Source organism: Asterias rubens, chromosome 2 (assembly GCF_902459465.1).
Source record: "Asterias rubens chromosome 2, eAstRub1.3, whole genome shotgun sequence".
Classification (NCBI taxonomy): Eukaryota; Metazoa; Echinodermata; class Asteroidea; order Forcipulatida; family Asteriidae; genus Asterias; species Asterias rubens.
In genome coordinates this window covers 15,370,082-15,391,290 of record NC_047063.1, presented here as the reverse complement: position 1 = coordinate 15,391,290, position 21,209 = coordinate 15,370,082, and the positions used below count along the sequence as shown (strand labels likewise).

At 41.4% G+C, this 21,209-nt stretch overlaps 1 pseudogene; it reads left to right on the top strand.

The window, feature by feature from the left end:
* Window positions 1-226: 226 nt before the first annotated feature.
* On the top strand, window positions 227-13,869 carry LOC117303533 (annotated as a pseudogene).
* Window positions 13,870-21,209: the final 7,340 nt, after the last annotated feature.

Here is a 21,209-nt window from a genome sequence, read left to right as displayed (position 1 = left end):
TATGGAAACAGGGGACATTTACATTAAAAATTAAAACCCGTCAAACCATAACTGTTAATTTTTGACACCCTGTCTGAAAAACTTAATTCAAGCAGCCGTCATGAGTGAAACATATCCAATGCGATCATTACATAGTACCTGTTAATCCATGTACAAATGACCATCTGTGGGTGCACTTCAATTTTACAAGCGCTGAATCATTCAAGAACTTGTGCAAACAGAAACTATGGGGATGAGTGTCGGCCATGAGTATTTTTGCGTGATGAACGAGAGTTTGATGGGCGAGGGTTCGGGTCTGGAGTGTAATAGATTCAACAAAAATATCCAAAATAGTCAGCTGTAATTGAAAATTGAGGTACTTCAAAATGTGTGAAGTCTATAAATAAATAAAAATGTGTGGGATATTCGTTCACTTCCAATTCTCTGGTTATAAACCAAAGTATATTTTTACCACTCTTGGTGGTTGCATTTCACAAACAACCCAACGATTTCTTGAACATATTCATGTATCCTCACGTCAGTGCAAAAATGTTGATTTTACAAAAACGTTGTTAACTCTCACGAAAATGCTCTGTGAGTGAAGTGAGAATACTGGGCTTTGACAATTACCAGTAGTGTCCAGTGTCTTTAAGTGAGATGCAATGTTTTGACAATTTCAAACTCGCACATAAGGCAAGTGATGTTTGAGGAGACATAACATTATCTCCTTTCCCAAAAAAGCAGAGGATATAATTGTGTTTTTTAAAACGATGTAGTTCTGCATGGAAAAACAACTGGGTTTTTTTCTTCTATACATTATAATTAGGTTATTTTATACCATCATTCAGGGTTACACTGACATGATACTTCCTTTATTATTATCAAAAGTTATAATAACGTTATTGTAATAACTGTTCTACTCACCCCCCCCCCCCAACTCCCCCAATTAAACAAACAGATGAACTTTCATGAGTACTTTCATTTCTTATAAAAACACTCATATCTCGTAACAAGAGTTGGGTAAAACTGTTGAGATAAAACAAAGATATTGTTTTGTGAGGCAAGACCAAGGGTAATGCCATTACAGGCCAACATTTGAAGAAATGGCGGTCCTCGTTTTGTGATCAACATTCATCGACTGATCCTTATGTTGGTGGTCTCCCTATTTGTTGGCTTCTGACTGGCACCCCCGAACAAAGATATTGACACAATATAGAGACCGCTTTACATTAGAACTAAATAGCTCAGTTGGTAAAGTGCTGGCACGTTAATCCGGGGGTCGGTGGTTCAAATCCTGCTTTGTAAATTTGTATTTGTTCAACCCATGAAATCCAGACTTGTCCCTATCCTTTTGACTTCACTCATACTAAACATTGCTGAACATGTTTTTGCCCTTTAATTGTATTTAACACTTAACTTAACTTAACTTAATTGCATTTATAAAGCTTGCAGTCAAAAAGAAACCCATTAAATCGAGGGTATAAACATGAGCAGAAATAGCAATTTGGTTTTAAAATACACAACAGTTAAATGCAGTGGACACTATTGGTAATTGTCAAAGACTAGTCTTCACAGTTGGTGTGTCTCAATATATGCATAAAATAACTAACCTGTGAAAATTTGAGCTCAATCGGTCATCGAAGTTGCGAGATAATAATGAAAGAAAAACACCCTCGTCCATGGAAAATTAGTTCTTTCTCAAAAATTATGGCACTTCAGAGGGAGCCGTTTTTCACAATGTTTCATACTATCAACCTCTCCCCATTACTCGTCACCAAGAATGGTTTTATGCTAAGAATTATTTAGAGTTATTACCAATAGTGTCCACTTCCTTTAAGAAAGATGCAAAAATTGAGTTAAAAATTGCATTACAAACATTCATATTACATACAATAAAGGGCAAAATAGCCCCACACAGTCCCACAGGAAATCAACCCCAATTCAGATAAAAAGGGAAACAAATTGAATATAATGTTCAATGTTTAGATACCCAGTTTTTAATCAGTAAATTTGGCACCCTTTTAGGCCACATAAAAAAAAATTGTTGATTGTCCCCGCCGGACCGTTCAAAACCCCCCCGACCCCATTTTTTTATTTTTTTATTTTCATGTCTGGATATCTCTTTAATATACTTTTACTGCCCAGATTTTTCAGCTGATATTTTTTTCAAAATGTACAGGTTTGAAAAGATGTTTTAAGAAGGTTTTTATTCATGTTGGCAAAGCAAGAAAAATTCTTCAAATATTTACTTGGGCTACACTGTGCTTAGTTGTTTGAAAAAAGTTTTCAGAAAATGTCATCTAAGAGTTAAATTTGTTTGACAAAACTATTGAAAACATCAAAAATACACAAAGCCTCTGTTTTATAGTGATTGTGATGATTTCTTTATTCTTGAATTCATATTTGGCATGTCAACAAAACGTTATTTTTTTTGTTTAACCTCCCTCCCTTCACCATCCGCGCAAAAACAACAACAATCAACTATTTTTTTGTGTATGTGGCCTTATCAAAATCCTGGGTATTACCTTGGTTCAACCCAAAGTTATTGAAAAATTACCAAGTCCTTTTTGGTTTTACTACTAGTGGCATACCAGGACTGGAGTGAATTGTCAATGTTCATAGTGTGCTGAGGATGCATTGCTTGTTTCGATGATAAATCAGATTGATGAATCAACACACTGGAGTTGGACTGTTATTAATCTTTAGGCTTGGGGTTCATCTCTGTCTGTTTGCTCAGTACTCTTGTTATATATCCCTTATGCAAACATGATTCAACATTAACAAGTGAGTTATTATCTGATCAGCAACGCTCACTCCCCACGTATACCTATGGCTACAGTTGCTATGCATTTTCGTCAACCGTAAACAATGACTCCCTGGCTTGCACACTCAGCCGCCACATTCTGGCATCATGTGCCCTAATTATTTATGTTTAGACTCCATGTGCATTTTTCAATTTAATCCTACAGTCTGATCCTTCAATATCATCCTCTGTGGTTTATAATGATAGAAAAACCATGAATATTAGCCTACAATATTATATATGATGAACACATTTACACATGATGTGATTCTGTGCACAGTTGTGCCACCAGACACGTACACTTTTAATGAACTCGCTGCCAGAAAATGTTATAAAGGAGGACACATTCATGTCTATCAGTAAAAATCTTTGATGTATTGTGTGACAACCTTGGTTGCTAATTATTCTCGTCATGTTTGCAAGCAGTCTGCTGCATGGGGTGTTCGATTTGAATCCCAGTTGTGACACTTGTGTCCTTGAGCAAGCCACTTAGCCATAATTGCTTATCTTAACCCAGGTGTATACAAAAAACAATGGAACCTCGAGAGGGCTGGACAATATACGTGTCAGATTAACCCCTCAGTGCTAATTTATGCAGCTTGGGATTGTATGCTCCTGGTTGAGAAAGTTTTTAAAAAGTATACCCGATGAACACAAAATGTTGTAAAGCATCTTGATCTAGCTACTAGGTTTATTTAAGAACCAATACTTAGTAATATCATTAAAAACAAACTTAATCATTGCTACTCAAAAGAAAATGTTGCTTGATAAGAACTACAATGGCAGGGTTATTATCCCCCGAGGCGTGTGCATGCATCTACGCAGAACAACTTTCACAATCAGACTTCTGAACACAAAATGTACCCGGGACAACTCAGCATTGAAGTTGACTACACTTTCAAACATATTCCATTTCATTACAAACAATTAAACTCCCAGCCTCAATTGTTACGAAAACCATGATCCAGTGAGGACTGTGTGGTGTATCATTACATGTATTGCAAGTTGTCAACAGTTCCAAAAATAAACAGTCGTTAAGAAAACCAACAAAAGAGGTGATTCAATAGAATCCGCAACAGAATGTGAATAACCTTAAATATCAAGCTTTAAACATCCGTTCACCCAAAACACTCGGAGAGTTCAAAGAGAATTCATGAAATAAAATAGCCAGGACTATAAGGTTTACATGAAATCTGATAACAGAGGAAGAGAAAAGTACAGAGTACAGGTGACTCAAAAGTATCCGTGACAACAGAATGTGAATATAACCTTTCCAAAATCAAAAGATGCTATAAAACATCTATTACCCCAAAAAACACTGTAAGTTCAAAGAAAATTTATTCAAAATGATCAGGGCCATTAAATCTGACATTGACATCAGAGGGTGGGGAAAATATATAAACACACCCAACTATAAACGATGGCTGTGTGGAATGGTGTGGAGTCAACATTACATGATTGCAAATTCTCACTGTGTTAAATAGAGCTACGCTAAGACTTGGTTTACTTTTCAATAAACTGATTTTTTTTAAAGGGAACACAACAACAAATGTTTTTCAAATCAATCATTTTTGTTATTTTTTTGCATGTGAATGAAACTATCTAATCTGCCTCAAGAATCAAGCTCATTAATGGGGAACAAGTGCAATGTTCTGATTCCCGCATAGTACAGCTCTACACATTTCTGCATCATGTTATCTTACCAAAATCTTCATTACTAGAGAGATGTATGTAAGAATAACACTAGATTAATAGTTAGTAGGCCTGCAAATGAGACTCAACTCATTTTAGAACTTATTGAATGTATGTCTGCCCAGGGGCTGTTCCCAAACCTCATTTTAGGCTCCATCTCTGGGCTTCGTTTGATGATGCTGGTAACAAAATGTATACACTTCAAAAATGATGACAGACCCTTGGTGGAGCAACAGTTGAGGTTTGGGAAAAGCTCAAGTCTTGCTTCCTCTGCTGAGTAGGCCTACCACACTTGCTTTACAAAAAAAACATTTCTGGACACATGGTTTTCTGCACACACAAAAAACAATAATTGGTGACCTGCAACTGCATAAGTCCACTTGGGCAACGTTTATGGCGCAACTTGCCCCAACTTTTGTTTTCACCCTAGCAGAGTCTTTCTGTATTTTGTTATAATGCTATATGAAGAAAAATATTAACCATGACCTATGAACTGTGTTTAGAAATAATGAATAAAGCAACAACAGTTCAACTCCATGCACCAAAGCAAGCAAGCCAAACCTTGCCTGCAGCAAGCTCACTATAAACCACTAGACTGTAGTCCTGGTAACACAGTAAATAAAAGCGGTGCTTCCTTTGAAACACCACCATGAACTAGTCCCATTGACAATAAAACTCTCTATGAATTACACAGAGGGAAAATCCCCCTGACTTTTCTGAAAACAGTTTTGCGCCCACAGAAAATCAGTGACTAAGCTTCATTCATTCAATGTTGCTATTTGAGTTTAGGAATCGGCCTTTGCTGGACCATAATTATTCTGTCACTCACAGACTCTTTCATGCACAGCATGCAGTGCATGGAAGATTAACTCAGAAATTAATTTTAACTGTTTGGGCAAACTCTTGGCACGCTTTGAGTGAAGAGAAGTAAAGAGTAAATGAATTCACCTAAACCTGAAGATTGACAACTTATAGACCAATGACTTCACAGCATTAAATTATCATTGTATTAATTCTAAATTCAAGTACCAATGGTCAGTTATTTGGTAGTTTCCTTAGATCAGTCAAGCATTGTAACCCTTTTCCAATCTAAGGTTACTCACCAGCAAGTGACGTCAGTAAAACGGATCTACAGCGAACCTTGTGTACAGAACTAGATTTACTTGAATTCCTGTTTAGTTTGCCAAATGGCAATTACAACGTATTGAACCATTGCTTTGTGATTTTGTAAAAGTTTTTTTTTTAAGTTGTGTTCGATAAAAATAAAACAAACAAAAACAACCAGCCATTCACACCTTTTTAAGAAGTGTCATCATTTGTAATTTCTATCAATGTAGGTGGTCGTAGACGAAGACATCATGCACGTCACGGCCTAGGAGGTCCACGTCACTACAGCGCATGGGCAGTAGACTACGCGCTGGAACGAATAAAGCTCTCTCCAGCCGATGGAGTCTGGAAGTTTGACGAGAGTTTGCTTCTTGTAAGAAATTACCGATTCTGCCAATGAGTTAAAAAAAAAAAAATAATACAATAAAATTTGATGATTGTTTAGCCACTGTTTTGAGTCAAAAGCTTGTTCAAACGAGTCCCACTTCCTCTCAACGTAACTTAGCTTTATCTCCCGGCTCCACCCCTCGTCTCAATCCTTCTTTTTTTTAAGCTTCAAGCGCAAGAAACATTGAAATTTGACCCTGCGTAGGGTCAAATTTCAATGTTCCTTGGTTTCTTTGTTGTTTTTCCTCCAAAATAGCAATAAAAGAGTTTGAGTGAAGGTTTATAGAGCTGCTAAATGGCAGATTTTGTGCTTACTGCGCGAGTTTCCATTTTATAGCGCTGCTATTCCGTAAGCTCACGAAAAGGCATGCTAACCTTCCGGTGCTTAAAGACACTGTACACTGTTGGTAATTGTCAAAGACCAGTCTTCTCACTTGGTGGATCTCAAATTTGCATTAAATAACAAACCTGTGAAAATTTGAGCTCAATTGGTCGCCGAAGTTGCGAGATAATAGTGAAAGAAAAAACACCCATGTTACAACGTCGTGTGCTTTCAGATGCTTGATTTCGGGATTTCGAGACCTCAAATTATAAAACTGAAGTCTCGAAATCAAAGTCGTGGAAATTCTTCTTTCTCGAAAACTACGTTACTTCAGAGGGAGCCGTTTCTAACAATGTTTTATACTATCAACAGCTCTCCATTACTTTTAATCAAGTAAGTTTTATGTTAATGTTTTATTTTTTATAGTAAAAACCAATAGTGTCCACTGCCTTTAGTATGAAATGGTTCTCTCTGTTTTTGTGTGTGTGAGTACAGAAATATTGATTGAATTAAAATGAAACAAACTAAGCAGCAAGTAATCTGTACTCACGTATTTTGCATTAGATGAATGCTCAAACGACGTCACCGGTTACTTCTGTTTCCATCGAGCCGTCTCTGGACGCTGAAACAAAGGAACCTTCTCATATCATCATCAGTGGAAGCCAAGACATCATAGAGGAAGTTGACGAAGACGACCTCGATCCCGAAATAACAGAAGAACAAGGTACTTAGAAGTTCGGAGTCCGTATACACCATCAAGTTAGTGTTCAAGAAACCATTTGACAACTGGCAATGCTTATAGGCCTTATCTCAATTTATGTCCGAGGGATAAACTAACTGAAAGTAATCACACAGTCTTCCAGATGGTCTAGAGATAGTATTTCACAATTCGAGGGGCAGACCCATTAACATTTGCACGGGCAGGGTTAGGTGTGTCAAACAATATTACACGACATCAGCCTAGTTTGTGCACGAGTCAATGGGTAAATCCCACCAGTCTTTGTTGTAAAATATCCAGCGGGTAAACGACCTTGCCATGACCACTCAACCTTTAAATTGTGTTTAACTAGCCAGTTGGTAACTGGCAGATAAGCCCTGAAATTGATTTAAAAAAAAAATCCTGTCTGTGAAACTGAGCCAATATATTTTCTGGTATTTCTTATGAATTTTGTTTTATCCTTCAATCCTTTCAGCCTTTTCACTTTCGTCCCTGGAGCTGGCTGTTTTATTTGGAGACCACTACGACTCCTTCATTGCCTCTTCAAGAGATCTAATCGGAAACGTCTTCCAGGCTCTCGAAGCTGAGCGGTTCTCTAGTGATAGCATACAACCTGAGCCCAGAGCTGCTGAGTCGGAAGTTCGTCCGCCAGAGGTCAAACTTCCAGAGGTCATGCGGCAGAAGAGCGTCCTGCATCTGGCCAACAGCAGAGTGGCACGGCTGGTAGTTTCAACGATTCTGAATAGAGCTAAGGAACAGATTGATGCAGAAGGGGGACTCCCTCCACTCCCAGGATCAACAGCGACTGCGTCTGACTCAATGCTGCCTTCAGCTACTGAGATATCCCCCGTTGGAAGGCTGATCAGCCTACCAGAGATGCACCCCGCGAGCCCCATTGCCAAGAGTGAAGTTATATCTGATGGATCTCTCCCGACATGGGGAAAGGAGAAATCCTCGTCGCATACCAGTAGCAGTCTCCTTGCAAGGGCTGTGGTCTCTGATGCGCTACGGAACGCCGTACAAGGGCTTGAAGAGGAGACTCATCAATCAGATACGAGTATTCTTGCCGAGGAGGTAGTCTGGGACGCCATTAGATGCGTCACCAGCCAGCTACACCACGAGCTGTCACAGTCAGGTACAAGTGTCATCGCAGAGAGGGTAGTATCTGATGCGATGAGAGAAGCTGCCCAACAGCTTCGAGCGGAGAGACCAATGCATTCCAGTACCAGCTTGCTCGCCGAGGACCTGGCATTCACGGCGATAAAGAACGCGACACAACAGCTACGAATGCTCCTTCCACAGTCGAGTTCAAGCATCATCGCAGAGGCTGTGGCAGCAGATGCTATCAAGAATGTAATGAGAGAGCTCGGAGCAGACCCTCTCAAATCAAGCAGTAGTATCATAGCGCAGACTTTTGCATCAGACGCTTTGAAAAACGCAACGAGGCGGCTTGAAGCAGAGCAGACTCTTCAAGCACTTTACCCTAAACTCCACACCAGTAGTAGTCTATTAGCCCAGGCTGTCGCAAACAATACTGTCCAGAAAGTTACCAGGCAACTCCAACAGGAGAATCGAGCACTTCAGCCACACACAGACAGCAGTCTAATGGCAGAGTCTGCAGCAAATGACGCCCTGGCAAATGCCATGAGACACCTTGGAAGAAGGCTACCATCTCCCGTGACTGACAGCAGCTTACTCGCACAGGCCGTCACCCGTGACACCATGCAGAATGCCATCGTTCAACTCCAGGCTGAGAAAAGACTACACACACCCAAGACGTGTAGCAGCATACTTGCGCATGATGTTATCATTAATACCCTACAGAATGCCGTCACACAGATTGCTGGTGAAGAGGCAACACAGCCACTTAAAGCAAGTAGCAGTCCGTCACCTGAAGACATCGCAGATGATGCTCTCAAGACGGCCAAAGAGCAACTGCGGACCGAACAGAGAGCCAGCAGCAGGAGCAAATCTCGTGGTTCTCGCTCTTCGAGCCCGTTCTCTCCCGAACCTGCCCGGAGCGCGATGAACCAAACGTCCCCACACAGCCAGCAGAGATTTCAAGGCAAGAGCTGTTGTCTCGGATATAATTAAGAGGACCGCCACTGACACGGACTCCCCATCGCCAACAGAGGGCGGGCTTCAGACACCCCCTCCTTCACCAGCAGGTCAGCAGTCGAAAGATTCAACGGTTGATACGGAAGACAATACTGGAAGTGGACCCAGAAGAGAGGTTTGTAAAATAAGGTTAAAGCATCTCAAATCTAACACTATATAGTCTCCTGAAGGTGACTATATAGGAAGCTTGTCCGAACATTGAGACCAAGGAAGAGCCAACTGCAGTGAAGTCAATAACGAAAAGTCCCCTTGGTCCACTAAGAGAAAGAAGTAGTCCCGTCTGATTTCTAATATATTAAATTAGAAGGTCAATTTGTTAAAGAAAAATCTACACACAAGCAAAGTATGGTGTTGCCACAAACTCAATGTACTTTGATGTCTAATTATCATGCAATGCCTCAAAACATATTTAAGACTCAAACAGTCGCAAAAATATTGATATCTTCAATTTACACTAACTTCAGAATGTTGAAACAAAGTCATGAATATATTATAACTCATGTTCCCAACTTTGATTCTCTATCTTTTAGGAATCAGGTAGTGATGTACAGGCTCAGACAGTGGTCAAGCTAGTATTCAGTAGTGTTCTCGCTTATCTAAGCCAAGCAAAGGAGTACCCACGCGACGAAGCAATGATCCTATTGAGCCAGAGCGAAGGAAAAGTTCACGACGGTCACGATGTGCATGTTCACCGAAGCAGCATTCTTTTGGCCACCGTGAATGATGTGTTTAGAGAGAGTGAAGAGGACCTTGAGCATGACCACGTCGAAGGCAGCGAGAGCGAGGAGAGCGACATGGACGAGGACGACGACGAACAGGATCAGATCATCGGTCTAGTCGAGAACGAGATCATAGCCGAGGAAGAGAGCGTCCATTCCCTGGCCGAATGCCTGGAGGGTCTGCCGGTCGAGGGGTTGACATCGGTGGTCAAGAAGAACCAGGAGAAGATGATCTTCGAAGGGGCCGTCATTCCCCGAGAAGGAGTCCACGACGAATCCGTGACGGAGAAGGTACTGTCGATGGAAGAGCTCCACCCAGACGAATCGGGACATCATCTCGTTCACGACATAATAATAAGTCTCTCCACAAGGTCGCTGAGAGTGGGGAGTACTCCGAAGATGGTAGTCGAGAAGCCAAGAGCCACCACTTTAGCAGCATCGTCCCGATCTACCACAGCCATCCTCTGAATCTGGACGAGGAGATCATCTCACATAATCTCTCTGCCATCTCAATGAAACCTGACAGCCACAGGAAGGTGCCTTCAGCCTACTCGGCTAACAGCCGGAACTCTCCTTCCGGAATGTGTTCCGACCTGACATGACATTCTGTCAGGGCTCTGCGAAGTGTCTCAAGGATACCCTGGTGCAGGAGCTGACTCATCCACACCACGAGGACCATGATCATATCTACGGTGTCCTCGATCAGCCAAATGTGGATATCACAGAACATCACTCAGATGAAGAATTCATGGGGGTCGAAGAATCCGGAGGAGTGTGTTTTTACCTAAAAGGAAAGCCTATAAGGTAGATTCGAATATAATTGTCTCCAACGATAAAAAATGTAAAAGATGCAGTGCAAAATCACATATTGTTCTACAGGAAAAAAAAGAATACCAACCTCTTTTTCAATGATCAAAGTTTATCTAGAGGCATGGGAAAGGAGGCTGGTGTAACAGGAGATTCTGTCCTCCACGATATTTTGCCTCTCCTACTCTGCTCAATTATAAATGATATTATATTAGATAAGCAAAGTAATAACAACAAAATATGAAGGGGAAAGAGTTAATCAATGGACACCAACATAAAGAGAGGAGGTTGTCAGATTAAGCAAAGGCTTCAGTAATTCCGTTTACTATTCCCCTTCTTACACAGGTCCACGAAGTTGTAGACGACGTGGTGACCGAGGAACAAGAAGATGAACAGAGGGTCACTGCAAGAGCAGGCGAGGAGGCCAGTCAACCTAGTGCACCCCAAGACCACAAGGTTGCAGGAGGAGATTGCACCTCACCCCATGAAGACGAAGTTGAGCCCACCGTGCCAGTGTCTCGAATAAGCACTAGATCAATACGCAGTGGTAAATCAAGAGATAGTCCGTGTCTTAGGAGCGAATCTGAATCCAGAGGTAGTCCAGCAGAGATGGTCTCCAACTCTGAAACCAAGACTTCTGACGGCAGGAAGCCATCCGAGAAGGCGAGCCATTCCAGGAGTATGATTGGGGCTGTTATAAGCCGCATTAGTAGCATTTTTGGCAGGAAGACTTCTAAAATACACACTGAGTCGAAGACAAAGGCACTTTCTACTGGGGCGAGCAGCAGCAGCAGCACCCATTCCCAAGATCCTTTGATGAGCAGTGCTCCGAAGACAGAAGGTAGTAAACCTGGTGACAGCCTCCACATCACGGATGTCTCTGCCCGAGACCTCATCAACAATAATCAAGTCAATGTTCCTATCTTGGAAAGCACTACGGCTACCGATGACACAACAGCTGGTGTACCAGACACCAACGGGGATGGAGAAAACCCGAACATATCCAAGCAACAAGCAGAAAATACAGATGAGACAAACCTACAAACCACCGATGACAAGAGTGAGATGCCTGAACAGGAAGTCGAACAAGAAGTGACCGATCCCGCACAACCAGACGCACAACAGGTCAACCCACCTTTGGATGGTGGACCCACTCTTTCAGACAAAGTAGACGAAGCACCAGTCACTCTGCTTACTGCAGACGATAATACTACCAAGAAACAAGTCAATTCGAAAGTGAACATAGAATCCACTTCAGACGAAAATAACCAGGACACCAAAGAGCCGGGAAAAACCAAAAGCAAGACTCTGCCAAGGATGGACGACGAGTCGGGGAAACCGAAAGCATTCAAGGCCAAGGTCAAATCGAGTTTGACTCGACACAAAAGCAGCTTCGAAAAGAGGCAGCTTGGCAAGAAGAAAAAGTCAAAGTCTGGCGTAAGAATAGCTAGTGACGTAAGCATAACTTTCAATATCATAGTGTGTACTTTCCCGCCATTTTCGCTTTCAACTTGAAATCAAAAATTGTGGAGGCGAAGTTTCGATGTGAACGACCAAAGTAAACTGATATGCCATGCATAAAGTAAAATAACCATCAACAGTCTGGTAGTTGACAAGCACTTTAAAAAAAGTCCCGGCACGAAGAAAAAAGCACAACATACACAACTTACTCTGTCAGTTTCATATACTTTCTGTAAACTCTCTCCTGCCATTTGGCTCGTTCAACAAAATTGAAAAATAGACAGTGGAGACTAAGAGGCCAAACCTTGGGTTTCTATAAAACAGTGCCCAGTTTCATAGATATGCCTACACCGAAGAAGGTTACCAGTCGAAATACTTTGTCACGTGTAACCCCAGTGACTGGTGTCCCACAGAAGTTGTTACGTCAAATTTGGTTGAAATATGGCCCAAACAGAGAAAATCAATCTATTGTTTATGTTTTTCTTTATTGTAACATAAATCCTCTATAGGAATATGCATCAGGGGAAATAGACCAGAAATTATAAGAGTGTCAATAACTTTGAGGTGTCGTTGTTTTTACCACCGCTAATCAATATTGTTCCTTTTTGTTTTACAGCCATGCGTTAAACGGACCACATCCAGTAAAAGTGCAAAATCAAGGCCGTTTTTGTCAATGACACGGAATCTTTCGAGATCGTCAACTAAATCGTCATCGCCTCTTGGTTATCATCGTCAGAAAAGCCCGAGAAAATCACCGATTTCTCCCCGACCAAAGGAATGGATTTCCACGAAACCGTCAGACAGACAACCTCAAAGCAGCGGCAGTAACAAAACGACTGGCCACGCTAAAATACCGTCCACGACAAAGCCAACATCTCACACATCTGATACTGAAACGAAACAGCCGTCAGCTGATGCAAGAAAACAGTCGTCGGATCATGAGTCCTCTCAGCCAATAATAAAGCAGCATTCAGAGTCATCCGCACCTATCATAACGAAGCGAGGCTCCCAGGTTAGCAACCCCCCGTCGACAGGGTCGGTCCGCCTGATCAAAGTAATCCCGGCCCCGTCGATGTCCAGCCGATCAAGAGACAACTCGACGGGGTCTTTAAAGAAATATCAGGCCACAATTCAGGAGGATCTGTTCGACTTATCAAAGTATCACCTGCTGCCTCGACGGCAATCGGACCACGTAGAACGCCTCGACAGTCCCCTGGGTCAAGTGCTAAGACTTCTCCTGCACCATCACCTCGTGCATCATCGAGACCACCATCTGGAGGAAGTATTAGCAGGAAAGAGAAGGCTGTCAACTCAGAATTAACCTCCTACCAGAAGCTAGAGGAAGCTCGTCAGTCGCCAGGTAACCACCAAGCTGTTGAGAAAGAGCCTTCTGCTGGGTCATTTGTTGTAACCAATACTCCTACAGAGATTCCAAATGATGTTTCTGGCGTGCCATCTGGTTACATTGAGGTTTCAGCAGTTATCGGCGTAGCATCTGACTTGATAGATCAACCTGTCGAGCAGGATCAAGTCGAAGCGATCCAAGTAAGTCGACCTTACGATGAAAGTGGTTTCAATAAAGCACAAATTCCCGATGAGGAACATAATCCAACTAATGAACCAACAGAAGTTCAGACAGAAGCTCGTGTCGAAAATCAGGGCCAGGATTTACCAGGAGTCATACAAGGAAACGAAGACACCAGCGGGCCGGCTTCTGTCGACGAACAGGCACCACCTCATTCCGGCCAGACCATAGAAGGCAGACACCAAGCAGACGACGAGGTCCCCGAGGCTGCAGTCGCTGCCCACCGATCAAAGAGCGTCATAACCGCAGTTATTGACCGGCTTAGCAGGATGTTCTCCGGACAATCTCAGGGGAGTCGAACCACAGACAAGGGAAATCGCCTCCACAGCGAAACAACGATGAGTGCAGCCGTGAAATCAGACCATGTTATACGTCAAGAGGAAGGTGGGCTGCACCAGAGTCAGTCAACTGGCACGCAGGCTTTGTCAACTGAGCCCGTACTGAGTGGAAAAAAGAAACGGAAGCACAAAAATAAAGGGGTAAGTTTTTCGTCTGGATAATCGAAACTACTCTTTAGTCTATTGAAGATGGCTGGAGCAGGCTAGTCGAAACGTTGAGACCAATAAATAAGAACTCACTCCGCTGAAGTGAAGTTAATAGCGAGAAGTTCCCATGATACTAAGTGAAAGTACCGACCGATTTGTTTACATCCCCATGACAGATTTTACCTAAACCATAGACAGTGAGCTTCTGAACTAAAGTCTTCTGAATTCCAAAATCTACTCCGCGGCAGAAAAATAATTAGCAGGGCTAGTTCTCAAAGAACTACACAGCAAAGTTGGTGATACCGCAAATTGAATAATAGTTATTCAATGGTCGTTATAATGTCATGAATTTACTAATTAGTTTCAGTAAGAGGAGTTTACCGGCACCAGTTAAATTAAAGACTGTTTTGTTTGTATCACTCCCAAGCAGAAAGGAGCTAACTCAAGAGAGGGCGGTAGCAAGACCAATGCTCATGTCGGGTAAGTACATCGTATTTCAGAAAAGCCAAGTTTCAAATTTGTATTGTGATAACAGGCCATTCGTAAACAAATGTCAGCTGAAAAATCTCAAATTGTTCCAGATTCATTATTGAGACTTTGCAAAATAGCCTGAAAAAGGTCAAATTACCCGGGGTTGAGTATATAACTTACACAAATTACATCAATGACTGCTCTTTAACATTGCTGTACTTTTTAGTGACTCTATTTTTAATTTCTTTAATTACTTTATAATTTCTATTATAAATTATCTTAATTTTTTTATCAGTTTGTATTGTGTATTTGTTACTATAATTTCTACTATAAAATGGTATTATTTTTACAAATTTGTTCCCCTCCTTTTTATAGTGGATCCCACTTGTCAGTGCCGCCTAACTCTTCGGCCTCTGACGCAACGTCCACTGCCAATGTTACACCTGCAACCACGGCCCAAATCTCGACCGTAAATTCAACGAACCTACCCCCGGTTGAGGCCGTCGAAACAACGGTCCAGCCCTCCGCTGAAGGCGAGGTGATTTCACCCCAAAATGTTCCAGACGATACGTCTAAGGGACAATAGGTTTAATATAAATACAATGCTTTAAGATATTTTGAGACAAAATAGGGGTCAATTTAAAACAGTTAGTTTCAACTTACCGTAAGTGCGTTCTCAATTATTTTTAGTCAGATAAAAACATATAAATTATAATCTATTCATAACGTTCTTTTTATATAAGCTACAATTGTTTTTTTTTGAGTAGCTGTTGTACGGTAGGAAAAAAATACAATATAACATTGACCAATAAATGAATTGTCGCCCTCTGTTGATGGTCTGGATTGGTAAAATACTGACAGGGTTCTCAAGCAACGTTATTTTTTATGAACATCTGGTGCCCAATTGCATAGAACTGCTTACTGCAGAAAATGCTGCTTATTAATGTTTGCTAAGCAAAACTAAGCAGTAAACCAGTTATGATTGGAACATATGAACTGTAATTTGACTGGTGACTGCTTAGCTACCTTTTGTGCTTAAGCAACATTGTGTGAAATTGAGCCTGTAGACATTTCGATCCTAAAAACAAATTAAAGAAATCTCAAAAAATTGTGTTGTTAGTCATGCTTAAAAACATTCAATGCTAAAATGTTCACGTTGAAATTTATTGAAGTACGTGGTTGAATATTTTTTTTCTGGGAGAATCCATCGATAATTTTTACGAATAATTTTCTCTTTCGGTTGATACTAGATGTTTATGTTATGAATTAATTTATTTATTTGCAGGTATTTTTTAGCTAATACAAACACGATAAGGAGAATTGAACAAGCACGAACGAAACTAACTTGTCTGAAATCAGTACCCTTGTTAGAAAGGTTTTTGGGGTCATTATGATTGAGCTTGCATTACAAATAAAAGTTTAACATCAGTTGTGGTAAAAAGGTCTGTGCACTTTGTTATTTATTTTGAATATTCAATTAATATGCAAAATGTGTCTACTACGGCAATACGTTCTTGAAGTTTGAGTTTAAAATGTGAATAGATCAATGACAGTCGCTTTATAAATTGTTTTGCATATTAATACCCCCACGCCCCCCCCAAAAGACCATGTGTAATTAGTTCACGCACCATGCACGTATCTGTTCAGATAATTACAAACTGATAGAAATTGGTGAAACCTCCACGTTCAATTAGTGCCATTAACGAACACCTACAGTGGACGACCTATAACATCATTGCCCTTCCCACACAGTGTCTAAAAAAAATCACCATCCTCTGTTGCTAAATTGCTCTCGTGTGAAAGGGGGTTATGAGAAAAGGGTATCAATGTTGTCCGCATGATGTGTCCACTATGTTTTTCAATATTGTTTATCACTCACCGTTTAAAGCCATTATACACTTTCGGAACAGAAAAAAAAATTAAAGTTCACAAATTTACAAATAACTTACAGGGTTTACAGAAGGTCATGGTGAAAGACTTCTCTTGAAATATTGTTCCATGAAATGCTTTACTTTTTGAGAACACATTAAAACAGTTATTAATTCTCGTTGTCGAGAATTACGGGTTTATTTTAAACACATGTCATGACACGGCGAAACGTGCGGAAACCAGGGTGGGGTTTCCCGTTATTTTCGCCCGACTCCGATGACCGATTGAGCCTAAATTTATACAGGTTTGTTATTTTATATATAAGTTGTGATACATGAAGTGTGGGCCTTTGGACAACACTGTTTACCGAAATGTCCAATGGCGTTAAAATGTTTTGCATAAAAATGTCTAAACCCCACTCCACCCCCAAATCACCACCCTTGCTAAAATCACCATCCTTGCTAAATTGCTCTCATGTGAAAGGGCCTTATAAGAAGGTGTTGCCATCCAAGACACCCCTCCTCCTAGCCTCTCGTGATGAACCATCTGGCACTTCGCAATTAACAATTAGCTCAACAAGCCTTACAGCGAAGGGATAAATGGATCATTGATCTTGTTATGTTGAAATCAGTTGACAAACGTCCTCGTTGTTTTTGAAAGCTGTGTCGTATTGAAGTTGTTATCTTTTAACATCATTCGTTCAGCAGCAGCTGAGTCTGTACTTTCAGCAGGCACAAAGTGTACACAAGTAACAAGCAGGAAACAGAGTCATGGCAGTGCGGTGTTCGGTTGTGCCCGCAGACCTAAATCACATTTCTGGTAGTGCAACAAAGGTTGCCCAATTATGTGAACTGTTGCTCGCAAGTCTGAGGAAACCGGGACCCAATTTCATGGCTCTGCTTTACGGAAGCGAGTGTAATTCTGTGCTTCGGCAAGCGTATAAGCCTATTCGGAGTTGCAGCTACTGCTGACAACGCAATTTGTTGCTCCCCCGTGACCTTTTGACAATACCAACTTGTATTGTCAAAAGGTCAAGGGAGATATACAAATTTCAGCTGCAACTCCGAATAGGCTTGTTTCAAGGGGTTTGCGGTGAATTTTGCTTTCTGCGTGCGTACTCTACGCTTAAAAGCCAAGCGCAGAAATTCGGCGCTTGCACGTAAACGGGGATCGTGAAGCGCAGAATTCGGAGGTAAACAGAGCCATGAAACTGGTCCTAAACAGGGGTACTTGTTACGTGAAGAAAACAAGAAAACAAATAACGAACAAAACGCGTGAAAAAACCCTTCCACGCGCATAACCGGTGTCAGATGCAATGCCCGCCATGCAATACTGTCCGGGGCTATGCAAAAACCGTCCGGCGACATGTTCACGACTGTACATGTATGGCGAGCGTGCATGCACTGAACCTAAGTATTATATGCAGCATGAATATTCACGTATTTTATGATTGCAGCGAATACCCAACGGCCGAACATTTTCCATGTCATGACATGCACTTAGCTTGTAAGAAATGACGAATGTGTTCCGTCGATCGACCAAGGGCGTTTACATTACTGCAAGGACGGTTTTACACGGGGGCGGACACAACTGCATATGCAAATGTGTCCGGGCGGACACAATTGCATTATGCAAAACCGCCCGGCGGACATTATTGCATATGCCTCCGGATAGTACTGCATAGAGGACATAATTGCATGCGACACCGGTAAAGAATATTTGTTCAGATTGGATGTGAATTAAAGCCATTAACGTATACGTACGTTTATGATATCAGTGGTGAACTAGAAACTGTTTGATGAAAGGCCGCCGAGTAAACAGAACATAATCTGCTCACAGCCTTTGTAAAATTGACACTTTTTTTTCAAATATTATGAAGATATTTCGGGACATGTCGAAGCAGAAATCCCCAGAATGCATTGCTCTCGAAAATACGCGCATGCTCAGAACTATACGATAAAGATCATGAAGTTTACACGTCTGCTGCCACCTACAGTTGGAAAAGTATCAAGTCGGCACATGTACAGATAAGGCCTTTGCCAAATGTCGACTTGGGCTCTGTCTCCGGCTCCATCGCTCCGTATGATGTTGGAAACACCGTGCAAAATGTACACTGCTTTATTAATGACGGAGCCCGAGGTTAAAAGCCGATTGCTTCGAAAACACCCAACGTCTAGATGCGTCAGTGTTTCTTAAAGAGGGCCGTGTCCGAAACGGCGACTTCGGCTACAGCTACGGCTAGATCGCCCGCGTCTGCCTATTCTTCAACACTGGTAGACGCGCTGATCTAGACGTAGCTGTAGCCGAAGTCGTCGTTTCGGACACGGCCTAAGCATAACATACTGAAGTAATAAAAACGCGTGATGGGATGCCGTTCTGCTCCACAAAGCTTCAATTAACCGCACAGCTGCGCATATCATTCCCATCCCTCAAGATCAAAAGAGTAACCTTATACATGTTTGTCCCGATGTGAATGTACTTTTTATGAATTTATTGAGCTCAGTGACACTATAGTTTTGTAAGAATGTGGATTTCCGTGGACGCTTGATTATTGAGAATCAAGTTCGATAGCAACAGTCTAGTCTTGATTCAAAACGTCAGCAGTCTATCTTGAATGGTGTTTGAAGTTTTGCATGGTGTGAAGAGTACCAGTTGCTCTTAATCTAGTCTTGATTCAAAACGTCAGTTGGTAATTCCGAATCCTTGCGATACGGTTCAGAATAGTTTATTAAAACACAGCATCGGCTGGAGAGTATTGTACAAGAGCATCTCTTCGTTAGTGGGAGATTTCAAATTTCTATTTGAAAATTTGAGATGCACAAGGCAATGTGTCAGTACCTTGTGTCAGAATGTATCTTGTGTCAGTATCAGATCAGTTTATTTCCACAGTATCAAAATCACCTTAAAAATCAAATCAGAGCGCGGTGTAAGTTGGAAATATTTAGAAATAAATACGTTTTTGATTATATTTATTAAATGAATAATAAGCATTGACATTCATGAAACTGTGGGAGGACCCATAAAGAAGCAAAGCTTGTAAGGTTATGGTTCCCTGAGCAAGCTTGTGCATTATGCCGATAATTATTTTAATTTATGTTTGTGGAAGATACCCTACAAGGTAGGACAAAAATTCCGGAAAGGACAAGTGTATTCAAAACGGGCTCAGTCCACAAGCTGCTGGTACCTCCACAAGTAGTTACCTGTACCAACGAACAATGGACAAAACGAACTAAGACAAACAAAGACAGGTCAGCAAAGTAAGAAAGACAACATCTATCAACTATGGGTGCGTTCGATTAGCTTCCCTGTGTCTGCCCCGCGGTGCTCACTCGGGTGAGCCCCTGACAAGAGCTAAACGAACGATCACTCACCGCTCTCGTAGTGACGTCATGCACCTGGGGCCAGCCCCAAGTGACCCACTCCACTGGGGGCTGACCCGGGTGAGCCCCCGAAATGACGTCAAAGCTATTCGAACGCACCAGGGGCAGACCGGGGTCGACCCAGGGAAGCTAAACGAACGCACCCAATATGAATTCATCACAGAGACACTTAAATTAACAATGTAGGAAATACAACATCGGCATTGACCACATTTGCCTTCGTGAAGTATATAGCCTGACAATATTGTCCGTACTCTAAGCACGTCGAACGCCACACTCAGAGTATTTTGTTTTATTTAGATGCACTTTTAATATCTGTCTCAAGTTGACATTACCCCATCAATAACTGATATTGAAGTGATTTCAAATTCATAATAGAAACTTTCAAGGGACACCAACAATTGGCAATGACCATTGGGAACGGAGGCATTTGCCCCCGTTGCCTATACAAGATGTATAAGATTTGAGATATATCCGTACTCTAAAGCACATCGAATGATACACTCAGTTTTATTTTATTTTATTATATGCACTTTTTATATCTGTTTCAAGTTGACATTGCCCCCATCAATAACTGATATTGAAGTGATTTCAAATTCCTAATAGAAACTTTCAAGGGGGACCAACAATTGTCAATGACCACTGGGAACGGAGGCATTTGCCCCCGTTGCCTATACAAGATGTATAAGATTTGAGATATATCCGTACTCTAAAGCACATCGAATGATACACTCAGTTTTATTTTATTTTATTAGATGCACTTTTTATATCTGTCGCAAGTTGACATTGCCCCCATCAATAGCTGATATTGAAGTGATTTCAAATTCCTGTAGAAACATTCAAGGAAGACCAAGGCAATTACCATTGGGAACGGGAGCATCTGCCCCGTTGCGGTATGAGACACCAAAGGTTTGAGATTATGTATTTTTAAATACATCCATACTCTAAGCACGTCGAACGATTCACTTAGAATCGTTTTTTTAGGTGCACTTTTAATATCTGTCTAACTTGATATACCGTCATCAATAACCATGATAAAACACTTCAGAATCCCTTTTTAATGGATGAGTTCTCAACAACTTCCGTCAGTTCCCTCCAAACGACAGAGACTTTGATAAATATCCCAAAAACCTCTGTTGCCAAATTCATTTATTAAACTGTCACCGAACTGATGATGGTTGGGAGCAGCAAATAGGGGAAAAGTACGCGACGTTCGTTGAAGCCAACCGTAGAAGATGTAATGACTGTCAAAGTCATTCACCCAAGTCACTGGATTTTATTGACGGTGCGTGACAGTGCTAAGGTC